Here is a 23468-nt window from a genome sequence, read left to right on the forward strand (position 1 = left end):
AGAAGAAAAGACCGGAAAATACCTTCAAAACTCTCAGTTTGGACCACGTGTTTGTAAATAACGGGACAGACGATCCAGAACAGGACATAGACGAGCAGAAAAAGTAAGTTTGACTTCATCCTAATCAAACATTTCTTTTCATCGAAAGGAATTGTAAGTAATGGAATTGCAAACCACAGTTGTCTATGATACATCTGGTAAAGGGCTTTTATCTATAATATGCAAGGAAATCCTGCTAGTTAGAAATAAAAAGATGACCAGTCTATAAAAATTGGAGAGAGGAATTGAACAGATACACCACAAAAATGGACATAAATGGGTCATAAGTAAAACGTGTTCAGCGGCACCAGTCATCAGAAAATTGCAAATTAAAACCACGAGACGTCACCACCTAATCACTAGAGAGCTAAAAGTTAAAAAGACTGAAAATGCATGTTCTGAAATGTTTTCTAGTGCCTTCTGAAACCCCAGTGCATGCATTTTATAATCTCTGGAGACACACAGGGAATTTCATATTGTGTTGCATTTCCGTACCTGAATGCTTAGCAAGTACTTGCCTTCCCCAGGATCCTGCTCGCTATATTCAGAATTTGTAGACAATGCAATCCAAGTCGGACCATTAGTACTGTAGTATAGAGTCTCTGAGCTAACACGTCAGCTCCCTCCTGACGTGATTAACTCCGGGGATTCTGGGCACCGGAGCCAGTTACAGAGTGCAGACTAATTAACACGGGACGGCGCGTAAAGACAACGGAGGCCGGCGTGACGCACAAGCTGGGGTACATTGGAAATAAGTTCAGCGCAGCAGGAGAGACGGGGCCCTTTCAGACGGCACTCTCTTCCCCCTTCTCATCTTCCCCGGACTTTACGTCGATGGTCGTGGGGGGAGGACAGGAAAGAAAGAAAGTGTCATCATCAGGAGTCATGAACAACACACTAAGTGAGAGTGACCGTATTTTGACCCTTAGAGTAGCCACCACTCCTCGTGGGCACAGCTCGGGTCCACGGGGGATCCTGCAACAGGCGAGAGTCTGTGTCCTCGCTGAATCTTTTCTTTTTCTGCCAGTTACACAAAGCGCGGCAGATATGGGCCCACGTGTAAAGAAATCACTTTTCTGGCACTTTTCGACACCCTCGCATATGACACGTGGGAAGATGAAAAAGATAAACACAAACAACAAAAGGGCCATAAAAATAGCTGATAGAAAATAATGATGCCATTGCCATGGTTTATGGAAAAGAGTGAAGAAAAAGACTTTTCTAGAATAAAAAAATGGTACCTCGACGTTCTCTTAGTTAACCTTACCATAGGCGCATGGCGGGAAGAAAGTGCTCCTGGATTCTTTGTGGCTTTTTATTGACGTAAATCATGGCTAACTGGCAAAAGATGTAATAGAGTACAGTCCTTAGCCTGATGTGCTCTAGAAATTTTAGAATATATGCTGACATTTCGGCAGAAATTTGTATGATGTTCTATGTTAGGTATACATATTAAATGATTTTGGCAGCCTAGGGTCAGTAGGACACAGGGAATGGATTTCATCCCAATGTGAGAGCAACTCTACAGAAGATGTATCCCTCCCCTCAAGACCCCAAAACTATGCAGTTTAGGGCACACTGATTCAAACAAATGGTGGCTGTTTGTAAAAAAAAAAAAAAAAAAAGGACTCGGGAGTCCATCAGTGCCTTTGAACCGTGTTGTAAAATGTTTGGTGACAAAACAGAACAGTTAAAGCCCCATTGGTAACTGACACCCACATAAACCCACTTTGGGTAGTTGATCCTACGAAGGGGCGGAAGGTGGTGATTCGAAAGTCGACCGCGCACCCGCGTACAGAGCCACGCTTCTGCAGATTTGCAATAAACATTAGCGTATTACACACTGTGGGGACATGGTGTAAAAAACAAAAATGGAAACTCCTACTTTGGTAAACCCCCAGGCCCCTGCCCTTTCTTTAATCCACAGGATCCCATTTGTAGCACCATTTTTCATGGAAAAGCATTTCAAGACACGCTGCTCTGTGGCATCCGTGTTGATAGAAGGGTTCATCTGTTCACATGGCACCGAGGATTACCGGCGATAAGTAATTTTTTAGAAAATGTCGCACATGTGGGGTAACTGGCACTAATGTGGATTGGAAGGCTGTAAAAATGTTTAGTGAACTCAGAAAGGACTTTTCATTTAGATTATTCATTGAAATCTTCCTCCACTCCCCCTTTTCCATCCTAAAAGTGGCTTAAATGGTCAACTGATCGTCCCTACACATGACAGGAAAGGCACGAGAAAGGGGGCAGGTGGCTTGCATGGCGACCTGGGTCTGGTCTGGGGGGCGAGGGCAGATGAGCGGAGGGCTTCTGTCTTGGCCAGCACTTTATCTGTAATCTCTACATTTATCTATAATCTTTAGAACATTGTCAGCGCATTAGGCGGCTGCCGGGGCATCCCAGCCTAAGACTCAAACATTCTTTACCAACCTTGGCCTGGAAACAACAGCAGAGCTTTGTGGGATTAAGATGTTAATGGTTCACTGATCCAAAGAGATTATTGTTATGACAGTCGGAGCAAATTTTCTGTCGGGAGAATAAGATGCGACACTGAACTACTTTCTGATGTAGCAGGGGAAAAAAATCCCGTCGCCACAACCCTAAAGGGATGCACACTGGAGAGCGTTTTCAGATTTCAATGTCATTACCCTGTGGGAGCCATACTTTGGTTTCTCTGTTCTAGGCAGTCCCGCTGACCTGACTCACTATGTCCACGGAGCCCATAGAAACACACTATGTATTTTGTCTCTAATTTCAGTGGATACACTGTGCCTATATCCTAATGTCTCAAACCTGCCATTCTTTTTTTAAATTTATGTTAAAATATAGAAGCAAAGCCTGATTTTATGATCATGTTGGTTTTTATTTTATTTATTTATTTTTCATACCGGGTGCTGAGTATCCTTGCGAGCAGCCCACGGGTGGTTACATCAATGCAGCCTGCGTGAAGGCTCACTCCTGGGGTCAGATCCTTACAGGTGCTTTAATCCTTTAGAACAATTTTCAATACTGTTTACACCAGGGACTTTCTTGTACAAATCCTTTTTACACACACAAGAATAACACAGGAAGGAACTCTTCGTCTCTGATCTCTGCAAAGAAGGAGTGCAAATGGGAACCCTTAGGGGGTTTTCCTATCTTTTGAACCTACCAGGAGGAGATTAATCAGAGATCTCTATGCTGCCTGATGTACAATCAGGTACATGGTAATGGTGCCATTGATCAGGTGAGAGGAGAGGAGCAGGGTCACGGCGTCCATCACGGCCCGTGGCTGGAGGCAAAAATCGAGCAGGTGTGCACTCACAAAGGGGCGTGGGGACCGTTCGTTCACTACTTTTCCGGAAGGGTCCCACACACGGTGCCTGTGTGACATCTGTCGCACGTTTCTAGCTTGTGAAAACGCCCCCATCCATAGCTGGCCTCTGTCTGTAGGGATTCTGAATCTTATCAGCAGACACAGTGTTTCCATCTGCTTTGTGCAGAGACAGGACACTTTCTTGGACGCGACCTTACTCAAGGCCACGGTGGACACCTGAAGTAGGCCCGGGAAGGTCCCTGTAAATGACACATCGATGTAAAATGTGATGTGCCAAGGACTTCATGCAGCTCCTCCTGCAATCAGAGTCTGAGATACATGCTCAAATACCTCAGTCTACATAAATGCACAACAAATATCTCAGCGGTCAGAGGACTCACACAGTGATGGAGACGATGGTCGGGCTGTGCCGAGAACGTGTTTGCACAAGTTTCTTTCAATTTTCTGGGCTCTGTTCCTTCGGTTAAAATGTGATTCTCTTCAGGGTCTTACACTGCGGTTTTTCTGGTTCTGCTGCTCTCAATAAAAGATATAAACACACACTGTAGTTGAGATAAATGTAAAACATATAATCTCTATTTTTATTACAAATAATTTCTTAATTAAAAAACTTTACGCAAGATTAAATTGAGAGTAATGTATTTTAAGGTTGATATCAGGAATGGGGTGCCTGGGTGGCTCAGTCGGTTGAACGTTCGACTTCGGCTCAGGTCATGATCTTACGGCTCGTGAGTTCAAGCCCCAAGTCGGGTTCTGTGCTGACAGCTCAGAGCCTGGAGCCTGCTTCGGATTCTGTGTCTCCCTCTCTCTCTGCCCCTCCCCTGCTCATGCTCTGTCTCTATCTCTCTTTCTTGATAATAAATAAACATTAAAAAAAATTTTTTTTAAAAAGGTTGATATCAGGAACTAGCTACAAAGGAAACGTTAAACACCTCAGCAGAACTTTTTTAAATGAACAAAGAGTAGTTGAGCAAGTGTGAGCCTTCCGCACTTTCTCAGATAAGAAAAACAAGACAGCAAACAAAACAGATGTGATAAAACAAACAAACAAAAGAAACTAAAAGTATCCAGAGAAGGATCCAGTGTGTCTCAGGCAAACTTGAACCAGAGGAACTAAAACTTGACTTTCACGAAGCAGGAGAAACCAACGGCTACTACATCTGACAGACGGAGATACCCAGGGATGCTCTGAAGGACAGATGGAAACTCAAGAACAAAGGTGCTGGTGGAGTCATGTGACAAGTAGCATGAAGGGATGTTTTGTGGCTGCACACGCGGAAACTGCCCGAGAGCCCCTGAGAACAATTAATACTCTTCTGGTATCATCGCAAGATATACCCCAACAGGAAAGTATCCGAAAGATAGTTTTGTAGTACAGCAAGCTGAGGTGCACATTGAGTTTTGCCAAAACACAGTAAGGAGAGTGAAGTTTCTAAGCAAGGAGGAAATATGAGACAAGGGCAGGCAAAATATTTCTGGTCCGCAGGTGAGCTGTGTGGTCAGCTGACATGCCAGGGACTCAGTAGATACCCAGTGACCCCTTGGGTTCATGCAGAGGAGAGGTAGGAGATGTGGCCACGTGTGTTGGCACCGTCTTCCCTGTCACAAGCTACCCACTCTTCGAGTGCACTTACACTCTGGTACACGTGAGGGAGGAAGGGACGCCAGAGACAGGCATTTAGTCCAAGTTCAAATGAAGCCAAAGCCAGAAAGCGAGGGAGAAAAGCCCGAAAACCAGTGCAGAAGAATCAAAACGAAAGCAACAGTTTAGAAATAGGAGATGAACAACAGACATAATCATTGTTCCCAATCAGCTACTTGAGTTTAAAGCTCCTCAATTACATATATTATTCATTAAGGTATATTTAAAAAAATTTTTTTAACATTTATTTATTTTTGAGAGAGACAGAGACAGAGTGTGAGCAGGGGAGGGGCAGAGAGAGAGAGAGGGAGACAGAATCCAAAGCAACTCCAGGCTCTGAGCTGTCAGCACACAGCCTGACACAGGGCTTGAACTCACGAGCCGCGAGATCATGACCTGAGCCGAAGTCAGACGCTCAACCCACTGAGCCACCCAGGTGCCCCTCATTAAAGTGTATTTTAAAATGGACACAATCCTTATTAAAAAGACGATATCCACGATTATTTTCTTTGAATGGCATCCTTGAAAGTAAATTACTGGTCTGCAGAAACAAATGGCTTTAAAATTTTCTGATCCATGTTCTAAATGACCTTCCAGAAACGTTTTACCAGTTTATAATCCCCTCTGCAATATTTTTTCACGTGCACATTTGGTTTTTGCTTGTTCGTTTACTTTTAATATGGTCTTTATTTTTTAGAGAAGTTGAAGTTTCACAAGACACTTGAGTAGAAAGTAGAGTTCTCATACACTTCTTCCCCAGCGCCCAGTGACCCACTTCCCCTCCAGGTGGTCCATTTCCTGCAACCGGGGAACCGACACTGACGTGTCACCGCCACCCTGAGTCTATAGTTTACGTCAGGGGTCTCTCCTGGTGCTGTGATTTGGACAAACGTGTCATGACGTATCCATAATCCCAGTACCGTACAGAATAGCTTCACGGTGCGAAAAGTACCCTATTCATCCCTGTCTCCTCCCAAAGCTCTGGAAACCACTGATCTTTCACCGTCTGCACAGTTGTGCCTTTGCACAATATCATAGAATTGGAGTCCTGCAGTGTGCAGGCTTTTCAGATTGTGTTCTTCACCTAGTCATATGCATTTCAGTTTCCTCCGTGTCTTTTCGTGGCTTGAGAGCTCATTTCTTTGTAGCGCTGAATACCATTCCGTTGTCTGGATGGACAACAGTGTATTTATCCATCACCTACCGAAGGGCATCTTGGTCGCTTCCAGGTGTTGGCAAATATGAACAAAACCGCCATAGGCATCTGTGGGCAGGTTTTTGTGTGGACACACGTTTTTCAATTCTGTTGGGTAATCACTAGGATCCACAGTTTCTTGATAGCATCACAGTATATTTAGTTTTGTAAGAACCCACCCAACGGTCTGCCGAAGTGGCTGTGCCATTCCGTGCGCCATCAGCAGTGACGGAGTTCCTGTGGCTCGACATCTTCGCCAGTATTGCGTGTTGTCAGTGTTTTGAATTTCAGCCATTCGAGTAAGTGTGCTTGTTTTAATTTGTATTTCCATGATGACATATGATGCAGATCATTTTTCATATGCTTTTTTTCCATCTGTATATATTCTTTAGTGAATTCTTTACTCACATCCTTTGTCCATTTTTAAAATTCATTGTGTTCTTATTATTGAATTTTAAGAGTCATTTGTAAATTTTGGATACCAGTCCTTTATCACACATGTCGTTTGAAAATATTTTCTCCCAGTCTGTGGCCTGTCTTTTCATTAGCTTACTGTCTTTTGCAGAGGGGAAGTTTTTACTTTTAATTAAGTCCAACTCATCAATTTTTTTTCACAGTTGTGTTTTATGTATTGTATCTAAAAAGTCATCACCAAACCCAAGCTTGGGTAGATTATCTCCTCTTATCTCAAAGAACTTTACAGTTGTCTTTGTAGTGCTTTACATTTAAATATGTGATCATTTCGAGTTGATTTTGTGAAATTACATCTAGATTTATTTATTTTTTTTGTATGGGAATGCCCACCTTCTCAGCACCATTTGTCGAAGAGGTTACCCTTCCTTCATTGTTCTGCCTTTGCTCCTTCGTCAAGATCAGTTGGCTATATTTGTGCATGTCTATTTCTGGACTCTCTATTTTGTTCCATTGATCTACATTCCCATTCTTTCACCAACAGCACACTATACCATACTAAAAAAATTATTGAGGTATGATTGGCATACAAAGAACTGTGCATACTTAGTACATACAATCCGGTGAGTTTAAACATAAACACACATCTGTGAAACCATCATCACAAGAACATATCCATCACCTCCAAGTTTCCTCTTATACTCACACTTTTTTTAAAAAAAAGTTTATTTTATTTACCTTGAGAGAGAGAGAGAAAGGGAACACGGAAGGGACAGAGAGAGATAGGGACAGAGAGAGAACCTCAAGCAGGCTCTGTACCATCAGCACAGAGCCCGACTTGGGGCTCGAACTCACGAACATTGAGATCATGACCTGAGCTGCAACCAAGAGTCAGACACTTAACCGACTGAGACACCCAGGCTCCCCTCACCCCTTCCTTGTGTTAAGAACACTTACATGAGCTCTACCTCATTAACACATTTTTAAGTGCACGGTACAGTATGCATCGGTCCTATGTTGCACAGCAGATCTTTACAAGGTATTCATCTTGTATAACTGAAACTTTATACTCATTGAACACCAGCTCCCCATTTCTCCCTCCTCCAAGCTCCAGACACCACCTGTCTACACTCTGCTTCTGTGAATTTGACTATTTAAGATTCCACACATATGTGATCATGCGGTATTTGTCCTCTGGCACTGGCTCATTTCACTTAATGTTTCTAGATTTATCCATGTTTTTGCATATCTCAAGAAGGAAATAGCATGCTGTTCCGACTAATGTAGCTTTATAGCAAATCTTGAAGTCCGGTAGTATCAGTCTTCCAACTTGGTTCTTTTCCATCAATATTTTGTTGGGTATTCTGGGTCTTTTTCCTCTCCATAACTTTAGAATCACTTTGTCAAAATCTGCAAAATTACTTGCTGGGATTTTCATGGGATTGCATTGAATCTATACATCAAGTTGGGAAGAATGGACATCTTGACAATATTAAGACTTCCTATAAAGGAACATGGGATATCTTTCCATTTATTTACCTTCTTTTATTTATTTAATCAATAAATAGTTTATTTTATTTATTTAATCAATAAATAGTTTTCCTCATATAAATATTATACATATTTTGTTAGATTTAAACCTGTTTCATTTATTTTTTGGTGCCAGGGCAAATATTATTATGTTTTAATTTCAAATTCCACTAGTTCATTGTTGGTATATTTAAAAAGGTGATTTACTTTTGCACGTTGACCTTGTATCCTGTAATCTTGCTATAATTACTAATTAATTCTGGGAGGTTTTTTTTGTCAATTTTTAAAATTTTTCTATATAGATGAGCATTGTATTGGCAAATTGTTCTACTTATTCTTTTCTAATTTGTATACCTGTGTGTGTGTGTGTGTGTGTGTGTGTGTGTGTGTGTGTGTTACTGCATTAGCCTGAACTTCCAGCATGATGTTAAAAGGAGTGTAGGGAGGGGGGATCCTGTCTTGTTTTTGATCTTCGTGGGAAGGCGTCAAGTTCCTCACCATCAAATATGATGTCAACTGTAGGCTTTTGTAGATATTCTTTATCAAGCTGAGGGAGTTCTTCTCTTTTAGTAGTTTGCTAAGAATTTTTTACCATGAATGGGTGTTGAATTTACTCAAATGCTTTTTCTGCATCTATTGATATAATCATGATATATATATTTTTTACCCCGTTGATATGATGGATTATATTAATTGATTTTCTAATGTTGAACCAATCTTGCATACTTGAAATACAAAAACTCATTGCCAACATGAAATGTTAAAGGTACTATTAATTTAATTACTAGTAAAGATAAACTGCTTTTTTTAAAAAGTTTTTTTAATGTTTATTTATTTTTGAGAGAGAGAGAGAGAGAGAGAGAGAGAGAGAGACAGAGTGTGATCAGGGGAGGGGCAGAGAGAGGGAGACACAGAATCCGAAACAGGCTCCAAGCTCTGAGCTGTCAGCACAGAGCCCAGTGCAGGGCTCAAACTCACAAGCTGCAGGATCATGACGTGAGCTGAAGTCGGATGCTTAACAGACCGAGCCACCCGGGTGCCCCAAGATGATTGTTTTAAAGTCTTTGTGGAATAAACCCCACGTCTCAGCTTTCTCAGGGCTAGTGAATTTTGTTCTTTGAATGAACCATCTTTTCCTGTTTCTTTGTATGCCTTGTGATTTGTTGTTGTTGTTGAGAATTGGGTGTTTGATTTTATTTATTTATTTATTTATTTATTTATTTATTTATAAATGCTCATTCATTTTTGAGAGACAGAGAGAGCACAAGCAAGGGAGGCACAGAGAGAGAGAGAGAGAGAGAGAGAGAGAGAGAGAAACACCAAATTCAAAACAGGCTCCAGGCTCTGAGCTGTCAGCACAGAGCCCCACGTGGAGCTCAAACCCACGAACTGTGAGATCATGACCTGGGCAGAAGTCCGTCGTGTAAACCGACTGAGCCACCCTGGCACCCCCAAGATAAACTGTTTCATATATCTTTTCTTATTTTGCAAATTACTGTCTATATTTCATAACCATTTGTATAATGGAATGGCATTCCTTATTGTAAATATAATTTATGAATCAAAGATGCTACACTTTTGTTTTTTGTATGCTTGTTATTTTTATTTGCTTGAGCTCAAGCAGTTTTTTTTTTTTGCCATGTACTAAGTTCTTTTAAATGTAGTGAAATGTGTTGAGATCACGGTTGTGATTCTCTAAGCCTGGGTGACACTGAGCAAGCCCCTAACAAATTGTAGACAGATCTCCTCTCCGTTGTCTGTGAAATAAAGCAACGGAAACAAACCTGGGCATTGCTTTTATCCCTAAACTCCTACAGTGCTCCGCCTCATTTCTGTTCTGAAACTCAGGCGCAATTAGGATGCTGGCTTCCTCAAAGATCCCAGTGTAGGAAAAGACTGGATAACAGTAATTTCGTGGTGGACGTGGCTTCGCATCATCTTTTCAGGCTGTGCGCTAGCAAAAGCACGCTGACCTCGCACTCACTGTCTGGACATGGCAGGAGAGCGGGTCAGTGAGATTTCTGCATAAAATTATTGTTGCCCGGTCAAAAGAGAATGACAGGACTCCCATGTAACCCTGAATCTTCATTCATTCTTTATTTTTATTTGTTTATTTTTACTGGTAAGAGTAGCCAATAATTCTTTCAAGAAAATATTATGAGTGCAGTAGTTCTCAAGGTAAGTTATACAACTCCTTAATGTTATTTACAGGCATTGAGACAGTAATTTATTTTCCAAGAATTATTCTAAAGAAATAGTGATGTATACAAATATACATACAAAATCATGTGTATCTGGGTGTAATTTGGAAGAGTCACAGTCAAAAGCAACATAATACATATGCTCAGGGGACTACCTGCATTCGCTTTGTCAGGCCATCTGGCGAGATTACGAGCAGGTGGTCGCAAACATAACTAAGAATATGAGAAAATTCTGAAGACGGAACACTAGGTAGATAAAGATATCAAAAATATTTACACTATTATGGTCATTCCTTTGTTTTTGCAAGGAAACTTTATTTTTAGCTGTGAAAGTTTTGCCTTTTTTCTTCATTAGTTCTTACTGATGTCACTGACTTTCAAACTTAATAGAAAATTTGAAATCATCGCTCACACAAATATGGTTCTTCAACTCACGTGTGGAAAAAATGGGTTATGTGTTGAGACTGATGCTAACAAACGTAAAATGTGATGGCATTTTACTAGATCCATGATTGATAATGCCATGATTGATATTGGCTTCTGTGGTCCATGAGCACTAGGGTGAGAATCTCTTAAAATAAATCCAAAACATTTATATTACGTATGACAACATTTTGGAAGTGATTCAGTCCCATGAGTCACCTAAGCATCTCTTGCATCAGAAAACACCTTTTGGAGATAGAAGTATTTTCTGTCCTACGTGCAAACCTGTCTCTGGGCATGACCTCCACAACCCTGCCTCCCAAGCCTCACCGAGTTTTCCTGAGGTAGATCAGTCGAGCAATCTCTGATCTTCCCTCGTGCTGTCCCTTTTCAGCACTCATCAATCCCACACTCAAAACTCCTTCCATACACCTCAGTGGGCAAAACAGGGCCATTGTCACTCACACCCCCTCCCCCACACTTAGTGATCTGAATTTAACACACAACAGGGGCTGTTTTCATCAGCAGACTTCAGAGAGGAGCCAACAGTCTCTCGTCCACAACCACATCTCATCAACAGCAGCTGAAAGGCAGAGAAAAGAGCTTCCCATTGGAAACACAGAAAAAGAAAAGAGAGAAACTTCAAGCCTTAAAGAATGAACACACACACACACACACACACACACACACACACGCCCAGACAAGACTAATTGGAAAATGATGAGCAGTAGTTCACACGAATCTCACATCTGCAATTTCCTCTAAACGGTTCCTTTCCTAGGCAACAATTTGTGGATAATGAATTCATTTTTAAAATCACGGAACCTCATTTCGGGGTGTACATACTTTGAGAAGTGACCAAAGGCAGTGAGATCATGGGGAAAAAAGGATTTATTTAGAAGATGTCAATGTGAGCGCAATTATAGCACATACGCATGAAGCAGCGAATAAACCAGCCAGAACATAAACCCTCCCAAGCTTCTGGAGACAAATTACATAATGAGGAGGAATACCCTGATTGGACTATTGTCTTTCTTTAGGAGACAAAGGAGCTGAAGGCTGTGTACGGCGACTTATTTGTACTGAGAATGAAATAAAGGAGGTTTTGTGCAATGCATCTCTTTCCTGGGTCCGACTTCTCAGTGAGCAAAAGCTGATCACAGATGCTGGTGTCAATTAAAAAAAACAACAACAACCCCCCCCCCCAAAAAAAACCCCAAACCCACAGAAAACAAAAAATCACTGGCCCCTGCTGCATTTACCTTATGTCAAGAATATCTGATGAGTGACAGGAGACCATGAGAAGCTGGAAGGCAAGAACAGGGGTGCCCTGGGCAGCTGATCCAAAGTCAGAGATTGTGACGTGAAAGTCAGAGGTTAGGCCAGAGCGAGGCCCCAGAGTCTGTGCAGGGTGTTGTACTGTTGATTCCTTTGGGTGTTTACTTCTCTGATAGTTATTTTGTGGAAAACTTTGGGTATAGAAAGGTACAAAGTATAAAAAGTGAAAAGCGAGTATCCTTAGTCCCAATCTATCCAGCATTCCTCCTCAGAAGTAACAAACTTTACGAATTTCGTGTTTATTTCCATTTACAAACACCCGTATGGGCAGACTCACATTCACTTATTTCCACCCAGTGTTTTTTGGCTGTCTTTCTATGTAAGTATACGTGCAGCTGCCTTTCTCTTAAATGCTCCCTATGGGGTACTCTATTTTATTGATGTACATAATTTATTTAACACATCTTCCACTAATGGGTATTTACGTCTTATCCAGTTTGTGTGTATAAACCACGCTGCAACAATTTGTACATGCCTCATTTCCCACAGGTGGGAGCATATCTACAAGATAAATGCTAGATCAGAGTTATTTGCACACACACACACACACACACACACACACACAGGTTGTCAACCTACCTTCCATTAAGTTCTATTGATTTATCTATCCTTCATGACCAATATATGAGACAGTCTATTTCTTATGCTCTGGTGGGATGTCTGTCTATCTGTCCATTCACCCTTCCATCCACCCACCCACTCACCCATCCATCAATCCACTCTATCATCATTCTATTATCTATCTATCTATCCATCGGCCACTCACTCACCGGTCAATCCACCTTATCTATGCATCATCTATCATCTTTATCGCTCAACTTGGTGAAAAACTGTTTCCCCGTTGACTTTTAAATGTTATCGCTATTATTAAAAAGGAGTTTGCACATCTTTTCATATGTTTGAGTGAGTTTCCCTTTGTGTTAAGATACACGTTTAACACGCACTGCGGATACACACGCGTAATGCATACACGTGGAGGTACACGCCCGCACACGTAAGTCACGTCAGCGCGTGCTCAACACACACGCAGGCCCCGTGCGCACATCCGGAGTCACACCGGAGAGGGCGCGCCGAGGCCTCCGTGAGGACGCGTGTTTCCCAGGAAGCCTGGCCTGGGGAGGGGGGGGGTGCTCCGTGTCCCCGGAGGACGCCACCCCTCCGCGCAGGCGGCCCCAGGACTCCTTGGCTGGTCACAGGGGGGCCCCCCCGAGAAGCCCGCCCGGCGGAGGCGCCCCCGGGGCAGCAGCGCTCAGCGGCAGGACGCAGGCGCCTCCGGGTCAGCGCCGCCCCAGACCCGGCCCCCGGGTAACAGCGGACGCGGCCTGGAACGGGGACGGTGTCTTGTCGGCCTCTCCACCAGCACATGCCGCCAGGGAGTCTGCCGGATGCAGGTGTGGGGTCTCCGGGCTGGGGTCTCTGGGTGCAGCCGTGGGGTCTGTGGGTGCAGGCGTGGGGTCTCCGGGTATGGGGTCTCAGGGTGGAGGTGTGAGGTCTCCGGGTGTGGGGTCCCAGGGCTGGGGTCTCCGGGTGCAGGTGTGGGGTCCCTGGATGGCAGTCTGGCCTACGCGCCCTCAGGGCCTGCTACCTCGGGTCCCTCCGGTGCCTCGCGCTTGGCCCAGGTCCTGGCCACACCTGATGGCCCCCCTCCCCCAGCTTCCAGGTCGCCATGTGCGAGGCTCCCGGGCGCCCTCCTGCGTCGCCACCCGAGCCATGACCCTTGACCTCGGCCCCACGTGGTGCGTTCCCTTTTGGTCCAGAGCGTCTCAGAGTGCACCTGCTGGTCTTTGTGTAGCCTCTTCCCCGTTTGTCTTCCGAATCCGGGAATGTACTCGCGAAGCTTTCTCAGCTTTGACCCCACATGGCATTTTCTGCCCGTTCTTGTATTTACATTCTACTTTCTCAACGCAAATTTGATTTAAGATACGAAGTAATTAACCGGATGTATTACATTTCCCAGCTGGCTGCACAATGCCGTTTATCGACTTTTTGATCAGTTGCCACGGATCTCTGCTCTCAGTTACTTTGGGAATGGCTGGGCCATGAGTAGTTCTCCGCCTACGTTTTTGGGGGGCCGCCCCACGTTTCTGCAGCAGCAGCGCGGTTTTACGTTCCCACCGGTGGTGCGTGGCGTCCCACGTCTTCACGCGCTGGCCGACCCCTGCCGTGTTACATTGACTCCTGGTGGTGTTGTCGGCGTAGCTCTCCTAGGGTGAGGGTGAGGTGGTTTATCGGGGCGGCTTCCAATTCCGTTGCGCTTGTGACTGAGTAGATTGTTTCCGTGTGTTTTATTGGCCCTTTGTGTATCTCTGGATTTTGAGTTCGTTTCGTATACGTGCATTTTGTATATGGTTGAGGCAGGGGGTCCGCCTCCACTGTTTTGCACGTGGATATGCAGTGATCCCAGCACCATTGGTTAAAGAGCCCGTTCACACCCCCTGGATAGTATTGGCCTCCTGTCGAAATCAATTACGCATGGATGTATGGGTCTGTTCTTGAATTCTCAATTCTATTACATCGGATGGAGATGTCCCTGCTTATGCCAATAACATACTACGTATTTTTTTTTTATGACTGTAGCCAGCTTTTGGTTAATTTCCAGAATTCTGAAAATGTTAATGAGAATTTTTGCCTTTTTTGTTGTTGTTAGTTACTATTTACTTCAAACTTTAGCGTTGTGAAAGTAATCACCTCTCTCCCTCTCTCATTTTCAATTTCTATACCTAAATATAAGCTGTCTGATATTCAGGTTGTAACCTTGGCTATTTTCTCCTTTCTTTTCTTTTGTGGTTGTGGTTGTAATGGCTGATGATGCCTTTCATCATCATTTGATTTGGAATTTGAAAATTTATGGCAATTGGAGACATCCACCCTGTTTCTAAAAAAATGTTATTTTGCAGTATAACATACATAAAAGTGCAAATATTACAGAAGTGTGCATTTCAGAGAATGTTCCTAATCTCTCACGTTTGCGTAAATAGCATCCTGCTCAAGGGACAACATCGTCCAGATCTCAAACTCTGTTCACAGCAACCTTCTTGCCACCTTTTAGGGTGACCTTTATCTCAACTTCTAATGCTGTAGCTTACTTTTGCCTTCTTTTGTATTGTACACGAGTTGTTTACTCACTATGTGTTTTCTTTCGCCTGACCTATTTTGCTCAGCTTTATGTTTGGGATGTGACGTGGCTGTGTGTTGTAGGTCACTCACTCTCATTCGGTGTGTCCTTGCCCCAAGCGGCATCGACGCTTCTGCTGAAGGGCACTGAGCGCCTTACGTTTTACGGATATGAACAGGAGTTTGCTGAGAATATGCGTGTCTGTCTTGTGCATACTTACGGTGCATATTTATGGTGCATACTTACGGTGCATACCTGTTTGGGCTTCTATTACATGTGACCTGAGAATGTGCTCGCGGCGTATGAGTAAGACATGCTCGTTTCAGCAGGTGCTGACAAATGCTTTGCCAGCAGTGTGCCTTTCCAGTTTTTTCATGCACTCTATAAACTTAGCGTGTTTATAGTTTTCTAGATTTTAGCCACTTTGTGAGTGCTGTTATATTGTCTTGCGTTTTCAATTTGCATTTCTCTGATCGAGAATCAAGAGGAGCCCTGTCATATGCTTATTTTCTGTTTGCAAATGTTTTTGCATTTGGTTTTTCGCCTCTTTTGCCCCATGCACTGCCACATTTTCCTTGTTTTCCGTAATGATCTGGAGGAGTTCTTTACATGTTGTGGACATGAGTCTTTTGTTGGTTGTGGACCATATATCACAAAGGTCTTGCACTTTGCGTTTGACTTTACATTGTTTCTGTTATGTTGCAATAAACAAAATTCTTAATTTTGAAATAGTCCAGTTTATCATTTTTCTTTGTTAGTATTTTTTTCCTTCTTAAAAGATATTTGACTAAACCAAGATATTGTCCTACAGTTTTGTTAAAATTGTTTTTTCTTTGACACTTAACATCTGCAAACTGTTGATTTTTGTTGGTAGGGTGAGATGAGAACTATTAGAGCTTTGTGTATAGGGGGAGGTAGGGAGTCTCCTTCCTTATGTCTCTGGATGGCCCGTTGTGGTGGGGAGAGTCCTGAGTCCCCTGGGAGATACCTGCCCTGGTACCTGGTATCACCTCCGCCCCTAGAGTGTACGAGCAATTGTAAGTATGATGGATTTTACTGTTGATCAGGTTATGGTGTAGCACAAAGGTAAAGTAATATTTCAGATGTCATTAAGGCCCCAGTTCAGTTACTTTGATTTAATGAAAGGGGAGATTATTCTAAATGGATCTGATCTAATCAGATGAGCCCTTCCAAGGGATGTGGCCCTTTTTGAAGGGAGAGATTGAAAGCATGAGAGAATTCTCTTGCTGGCTTTGAAGGCCTGAACTGGCATTTTGGAGAGGGCCCCATATGTATAAGAACAGCAGGTGGTCTCTATCAGCGGAGGGCCCGAGTTCAACAACCGCAAGGAAATGAATTCCAGCAAAGACCGTGTGTGCCTAGAAGAGGCCCCAGAGCCTCCAGCCCTGACCAGCACGTCCAGCGCGGCCTTGTGAGGGCCTGAGCAGCCAGGACCCGCTAACCTCTACCTGCACCCACAGAAATGGTGAGTAAAAAACTTGGATTGTTTTAAACCACTAAATGTGTGATAATTTCTTAAGGCCCCACAGAAAACTAATGTGTTTCTTGATACGAAAGTATTCATTGACAAATGTGCCATTTTTCCCACTGCATTCAAGTGGCGCTTTGGTGTCTGCTACATATCCATATGTCTGTTACAGGATTCGCCGTTGAGTTCCATTGGCCAGTTAGTCAATGCTCGTGCTGGTGTCGTGTTATCTTTTTGTAGCAAGTCTTGGCGTCTGGTAGTGTGAAGTCTTTTAGGCTCGTTGTTAGGCTTTAACATTTCCTTGGCAGTTCCTGGTCCTCTGCGTTTCTGAATGAATTTTAGAATAAGGCTAAAATTTTTGAAACGTAAATGTTAAAATTTTGATTGAGGGGCTCCTGGGTGGCTCAGTTGGTTAAGGGTCCCACTTTGGCTCAGGTCATGATCTCACGGTTCGTAAGTTTGAGGTTCATGAGTTTGAGGTTTGTGCGTTCGAGCCCCGCATCAGGCTCTATGCTGACGGCTCAGAGCCTGGAGCCTGCTTCCGATTCTCTGTCTCCCTCTCTCTCTCTTCCCCTCTCCTGCTCCTGCTTTGTCTCACTCTCTCTCTCTCTCTCTCTTAAAAATATATAAATATTTAAAAAATAAATAGAGAAAATTTTGATTGAGACTGAATTGAATCTACATAAATATCAATAATGCAATATTTTGTCCACAATTTCACATTCTTAAGTAGCATAAATTGATCCCACGCTATGTGTAAAAATACAATAAATATATTTCCATCCCCTTGCCTGCCATATTGCCTCTTCATTGCACTACCTAATTTCAGCGTGCAAAGACGTGTTTCTCACTCCTAACTTCAAGGCTGGTATTTACTTATGGTTTTCTCATGTATCCTCTTTAGTTCCCATCACTCAGCTGCAGGCAGTAACAGGCGATGACACTGGATGTTCACAGCGTCTGTCACTTTCCTTATGTCTTTCCTCAGAATTGTTGTATTGTTGCCACATCATTAAGGCTGGTGACATGAATGTTCTGGTCTTTACATAAGTAGCATATGTGTTTCAGTTTGTCTCCGTAAAATACATCCCATAACGTCGCCATTTCTTGGACAGTACTTTCTGCAGTCATCTTCCAGTCAGTCAAACTTTGTCCCCTAGCATGTTTGTTGGTTAATTGGTTTTGTTTTCAACTTGCAGGTTATTGACTTGTTTTCGTTACGGCTTTTTGCCTTGAGCCACAGTTGGGCTGCTTATAAAGTTCTTGGGTCACGTGTTCTCTCCCTGCACACCTTGTACCTGAGCTCCTGTGTCTCCGAGAATTAGTTTTGCTCCGGACGTCTCTGAGGTCAGACCGGTTTTTACAACTCTCGGTCCCCACTGGCCAGATGACTCTCCTCTGTCGTCTTTGCTGAGCTTTGCAGCCATAGGCAGGTGTTACAGATGGTGCTGTCATTGTCTTTGACTTTTGTTAAATCGGGATTTTGCATTTGTGATTTTCCTTGTTACTTCGTGGTAACATCCAAGTCAAGAAAGTGAAAATACAGTCACACTTCATTACTTTAATTTTTTTAAATTAATTAATTTAGTTTTGAGAAAGAGAGAGGCAGAGAGGCAGAGAGAGAATCCCAAGCGGGGCTCGAGCCCACAAACCGCAAGATCATGAGGCTGAAATCAAGGGTCGGAGGCTCAAACGACTGAGCCACCCAGGTGCCCCTGCATCACTTTAAAGCCAAGAAATGTGTCTGCTGCACCGTGTTCCTGGTTTGTCCCCATGGTGTGAGTGTGCATTTACAGATGTATGTTGTACCTCTCCTGGTAGGGTTACAACTTCACACTTGAATCTGCGAAATGGAGAGCATCTCATCAGAGACCAAGAGAATGTACTTTTCCACCATTTACTATGCCCCGTAGTTAGAAAAGTGGACGCGACGGTGTCCTTTGGTTGATACTAATCGAGGCAGCGGCAGCTCCGAGGACAATGACAACAGTGGCAGCAGCTAATGAGCATGAGGGAATTTGCACGCACACGAGAGTGTGTTAGTCACTTGGTTCGGATCGTCACGCTCGGTTCCTGCGGCAGTGCTATTCGCGGGTGAATACTAACGTCTCGTGAACAGAATCACGAGGGCGGTTGCTGCGTGGGGCAGCGACAGGCCCCGAGGCTTTCTAGTCTTCGCTGCCTCTGCCCAGGCCTTGCCCCGCCAGTGCGCCCTTCCTCTTCTGCAGCAGGAGCGGGCACCTCTCTGTGACTCTCCAATCCACATGGCGGGTAGTGTTTCCCTAGAGGCCGGGCACCATCTCTGCGGACGGGTGTGGACCTGTGGCTGCGGTACGTTTGGATGCAGCACCCCCTCTCCCCTGTCTGCCCCCACTCCACACCCCTCTTCTGCAGAAGCACAGAAAGCAACGAGAGCCGGGAGCGAACCAGACTTCACCTCTGGAATTTAGGAACTCAGAGTGTTAGTTAAAGTGGCGTGGAACTTGAGAAAATGGCTCTGTGATTATGGGAAGCTTTTTAACTCATCTGAAAATTGGTTTCCTCCCGTATGGAATGGGGAATCCTACGGGTTTTTGTGGGTATTTTTCCCCCCAGTCTAGGGTATCAGCCACCCTGAACGCACCCTGTAGGTCACCAGGAGGGACGATGGTCTCCACTAGGGAGCTGTGCTAATCATCCCACTGCTTCTCGCAATCGGTTACGAAAACAGGTTTTATGTGATGGCGGACGTGGATTCCAGTTCCGCTGGCCCTGTAGCCCAGGGTCGGCAGAGCACGGTCAGCCCTGTGTGAGATTACTGTCACTTTTACTGTTGCTCCTCGGCTGTCCAGAGGGGGTGACACTGCGACACCAGGCCAGGCTGCATTTCTTCCCGATGACGGTCTTTCTGTCACCAGCGTGATTTCCGGATCACAGTCCTTGCTCCCGTCCCCCTGGTGTGCGACAGACACCTTAGATGGGAATGCAGCATCTGGACATCATCATCAACAACAACCCAAATTCCGTGGCTTCATCATTTGCCTAAGTGACTGAATTTAGGAAGGGCACTGAGTGAAACACACCCAAACAGCTATTTGGAGATAAAAATCCATGAAGGAGTGCAGGTGCCTTTCAGGTATGAGAAACAAAAGACTGATGTAATCAGGGTTTTCACTAATGATCCCAGAACATATTCCAGTAGAAGTTTCTATACACAGGAAGTTAAGGTTTTCAAAGTGATTTTTTTCTAATTATATCTTTCCTAAAAATCAGGTCCCACAGGCATTGTTTTTCAGATTTAACCAATAGACTGTTGCACATCACACCCTAAACTGATGTTGGAATTAGAGTCCCCACGTGGAGAAGTTGACTTCATAGAAATATCTGTATTTTATTTTATTTTTTTTTTAATTTTTTAAAAAATTTATTTTCGAGGGACAGAAAGAGACAGGGTACAAGCAAGGGAGGGGCAGAGAGAGAGGGAGACACAGAATCGGAAGCAGGCTCCAGGCTCCGAGCTGTCATCACAGAGCCTGACGTGGGGCTCGACCTCATGAACCGTGAGATCATGACCGGAGCAGAAGTCGGATGCTCAACTGAACCACCCAAGTGCCCCAAAATATCTATACTTTAATTGGTGTGTGGCTACAACAGTGATCCCATGCCGTTGTTTGCATTCCGTTTTCCAGAAATGGATGTATTTTAAAATTATTTATTTTCACACTGGCTCTTAGGTGTTCTATGTCAGTGCCTAGTCCCTTTTAAGACTGTGACCCTCCCCTCCCGTCTGCGCTATTGCTCTGAATTTGAATTTTTTATCAAGTTTCTTTATTTTTTAAGAGAGACAGAGACAGCATGAATGGGGAAGAGGTAGAGAGAGAAGAAGAGAGAGACAGAGACAGAGATACCAAGCAGGCTCCACACTGTCAGCGCTGAGCCCCACACGGGGCTCGAACTCATAAAACTCTGGTGTGATGGCCTGAGTCCAAATCAAGAGCTGGATGCTTAACCGACTGAGCCACCCAGGTGGCGCCCCTGCTGTTCTGGATTTGAATTAAGAACTGGAGGGGCGCCTGGGTGGCTCAGTCGGTAAAGGGTCCGACCTCAGCTCAGGTCACGATCTCGCAGTCTGTGCGTTCGAGCCCCGTGTCGGGCTCTGGGCTGATGGCTCAGAGCCTGGAGCCTGCTTCCAATTCTGTGTCTCCCTCTCTCTCTGCCCCTCCCCCGTTCATGCTCTGTCTCTCTCTGTCTCAAAAATAAATAAAAGGTTAAAAAAAATTTAATAAGAGCTGGAAATAGTAGGTAGTTGTCAGGTGCGTCTGCACCAGAAGGACGGTCCAAGACCTCAGTCCCATCTGGACGCCCTTGGAGGAATAAACCAGACACTGAGGCTTGCCCTGCTGAGCTCGGGCAGTTTCCGAGGGCTCTGGGGAAGACCGCCGTGGCCGTGACTAACTGTTCCCGCTACACGATTTCCTCTTAATATTGGGAAATTCCTCCAGTGCTCGTGCCTGAAATTCTTGTCATTTCTGTGGCATCACAATGGCTCCATTATTATGATTAACTGAGACATGAGACACATCTTTCCTTTCAACTATTCAATAGAAATTCAAAGGAGAAAAGCCTTTGAATCAATAAACAAAAACTGCTAAAAATCATGCGTGAGCTGGAAGGCTGGGGCGTGGGGCCCCTTGATGTGCCCGCAGAGCATTATTTTGTTATGGGAGAGAATGTTATTTAAATGATATTAACCAAAGGCCTCGATGTGGGAGATTGAAGTTCTGCCAATATATAAGGTGGTAGGTACTTCTCAGGACACTGTTGGACTTCACATCTGGTCTCTCCCGTATTATTTGGCCACCTACTCCACATACTCCACGGAGCCCTGAAAGTGGTGCATGTGTCTGGGCCAGACAATGTGTCTGTGTCCGTAAATCCAAAAGTGCCCGGGACCTCCGGTAAGGCGCATCTAGGTGGTGACTATCCTTAGCAGACTCGGAGCTAACCTGCAAATGTGACCTCAGTCACAAACCACCAGATACTCCGTACTCTGATCTTCTGGTCGTGTCTGGGGCACGTAGAGTAACTGACTGGTTGTTCCAACTGAATATTGCATAATCCAGTGGTTTCCCTGCAGACGTCTCCTTTATTCCAAATAATTAATATGTTCTTGGCTCCCATCTGAAGGACTGTTTCTCAGGAGGAGATAGATGTCTGGTCTAGTTACAAAATGTATCATTCACAGCTTTTTATTTTTAATTTTTTTAGCGGTTTTAGAACTTGTGGGGTCTTCTTGTTTTCTCTCTAATTAATACGTTTGTTAATTCTCAGAGTCCATCATCCTCCAAGTCACACCCTTGTATGTGACTTAAATTTCTTTCAAAGTTTTTTTTTGTTTTTTTAATTTTTTTTACCTTCATTTATTTTTGAGAAACAGAGTGAGACAGAGCGTGAGCGGGGGAGGGGCAGAGAGAGAAGGAGACAGAATCTGAAGCAGGCTCCAGCTCTGAGCAAGCGGTCAGCACAGAGCCTGATGCGGGGCTTGAACCCACGAACCGTGAGATCATGAGCTGAGCCGAGGTCGGACGCTCAACCGACTGAGCCACCCAGGCGCCCCTCTTTCAAAGGTTTTATACAATCGATTCCCAGTTCTTTCCTTTTTACGATTCTCTTATTATACTTGTCACTCTAATTTCTTGATATTTTTATTGTACTACACATCCTCTGATTCTTTTCAGTTTTATGGAATGCTGCGTAAGAAAGTAGACTTCCTGAGAAAGCGCGGTTACCCAGGCTTACGTGTCTGATGTGGTGGTATGGCTTCTTCCCCGAGTCACTCCAAACCAGGCCTGAGAGCACACTTCAGGTGGTGAATTGTCCCAGAAATAGTTTGGTTCATTCCCAAATGCACTGGGAGACTCCTTACCTCTTCTTTCCCTAACTGCCGAGTTCATTCTCTTCAGATGCCCTTTAAACTGATCCGATTTGTGACGCTGAATGAAAAGTCACCTTCTCCCAGGGTTGCTGTTCACACACTGCGTGCTCTGTTCTCCTCGTTGAGTTTTTGGTTCATTAAGAGCTGTTTTTCTTCTTCTCAAAATGTTAATGGAAGTTTTACTTTTTAAAAAATGAAGTTCCTTATTCAGTATAATGTAAACCACGGGGAGCTACTTGGAAAAACAGAAAGCATTCTTGTTTCAGTGAATCTTCATTTAAATGCACCAAAAAGCTTCCTAATTTTAGGTTCTTAAAAAAATCCAGTTCAGTCAAATGTGGCTGATAAATAAATAAGTGATTGGTAATGAATATTACTCTGTGATTTTGAAAAAATTTTAAATTCTCAGTTCACTTGAAACAACTCTGAATGGTAAATGGTAATTTTTGAAATCAAAATGCAATTTTAGCAAGCTAATATATCATACGGTGAATATATACACATGTGTGCCTGTGTGTATATAAAATACACAATATATTCCATACGTTGGGTAGTTTCCTTAAAGGTTGCCTGATCTGAAATTTTGCCCAATATTTTTTGGCTTATCTCAATTTGATTTGTATGGGTACTGAAAATATTACAGATTTTTTTTTTTAAAGTCCTTGGGTCATTTAACAACTCTCATAGATGGGGCTTCTTTTTCACTTTTTATTTTTGATTATAATTTTTATCGAGATCATTTTAAATTCACATATATTTGTGAAAAAGAGTACAGAGAGAGAGAGAGAGAGAGAGCATGTGTATCCTTTATCCAGCTTTCCCCCATGGTGGTTGGGGAAATAGACCTAT

Source organism: Lynx rufus, unplaced genomic scaffold (genome assembly GCF_022079265.1).
Source record: "Lynx rufus isolate CCGP_SWC_20201006 ecotype Redwood Valley unplaced genomic scaffold, mLynRuf1.p SCAF_7, whole genome shotgun sequence".
In the NCBI taxonomy this organism is placed as follows: domain Eukaryota; kingdom Metazoa; phylum Chordata; class Mammalia; order Carnivora; family Felidae; genus Lynx; species Lynx rufus.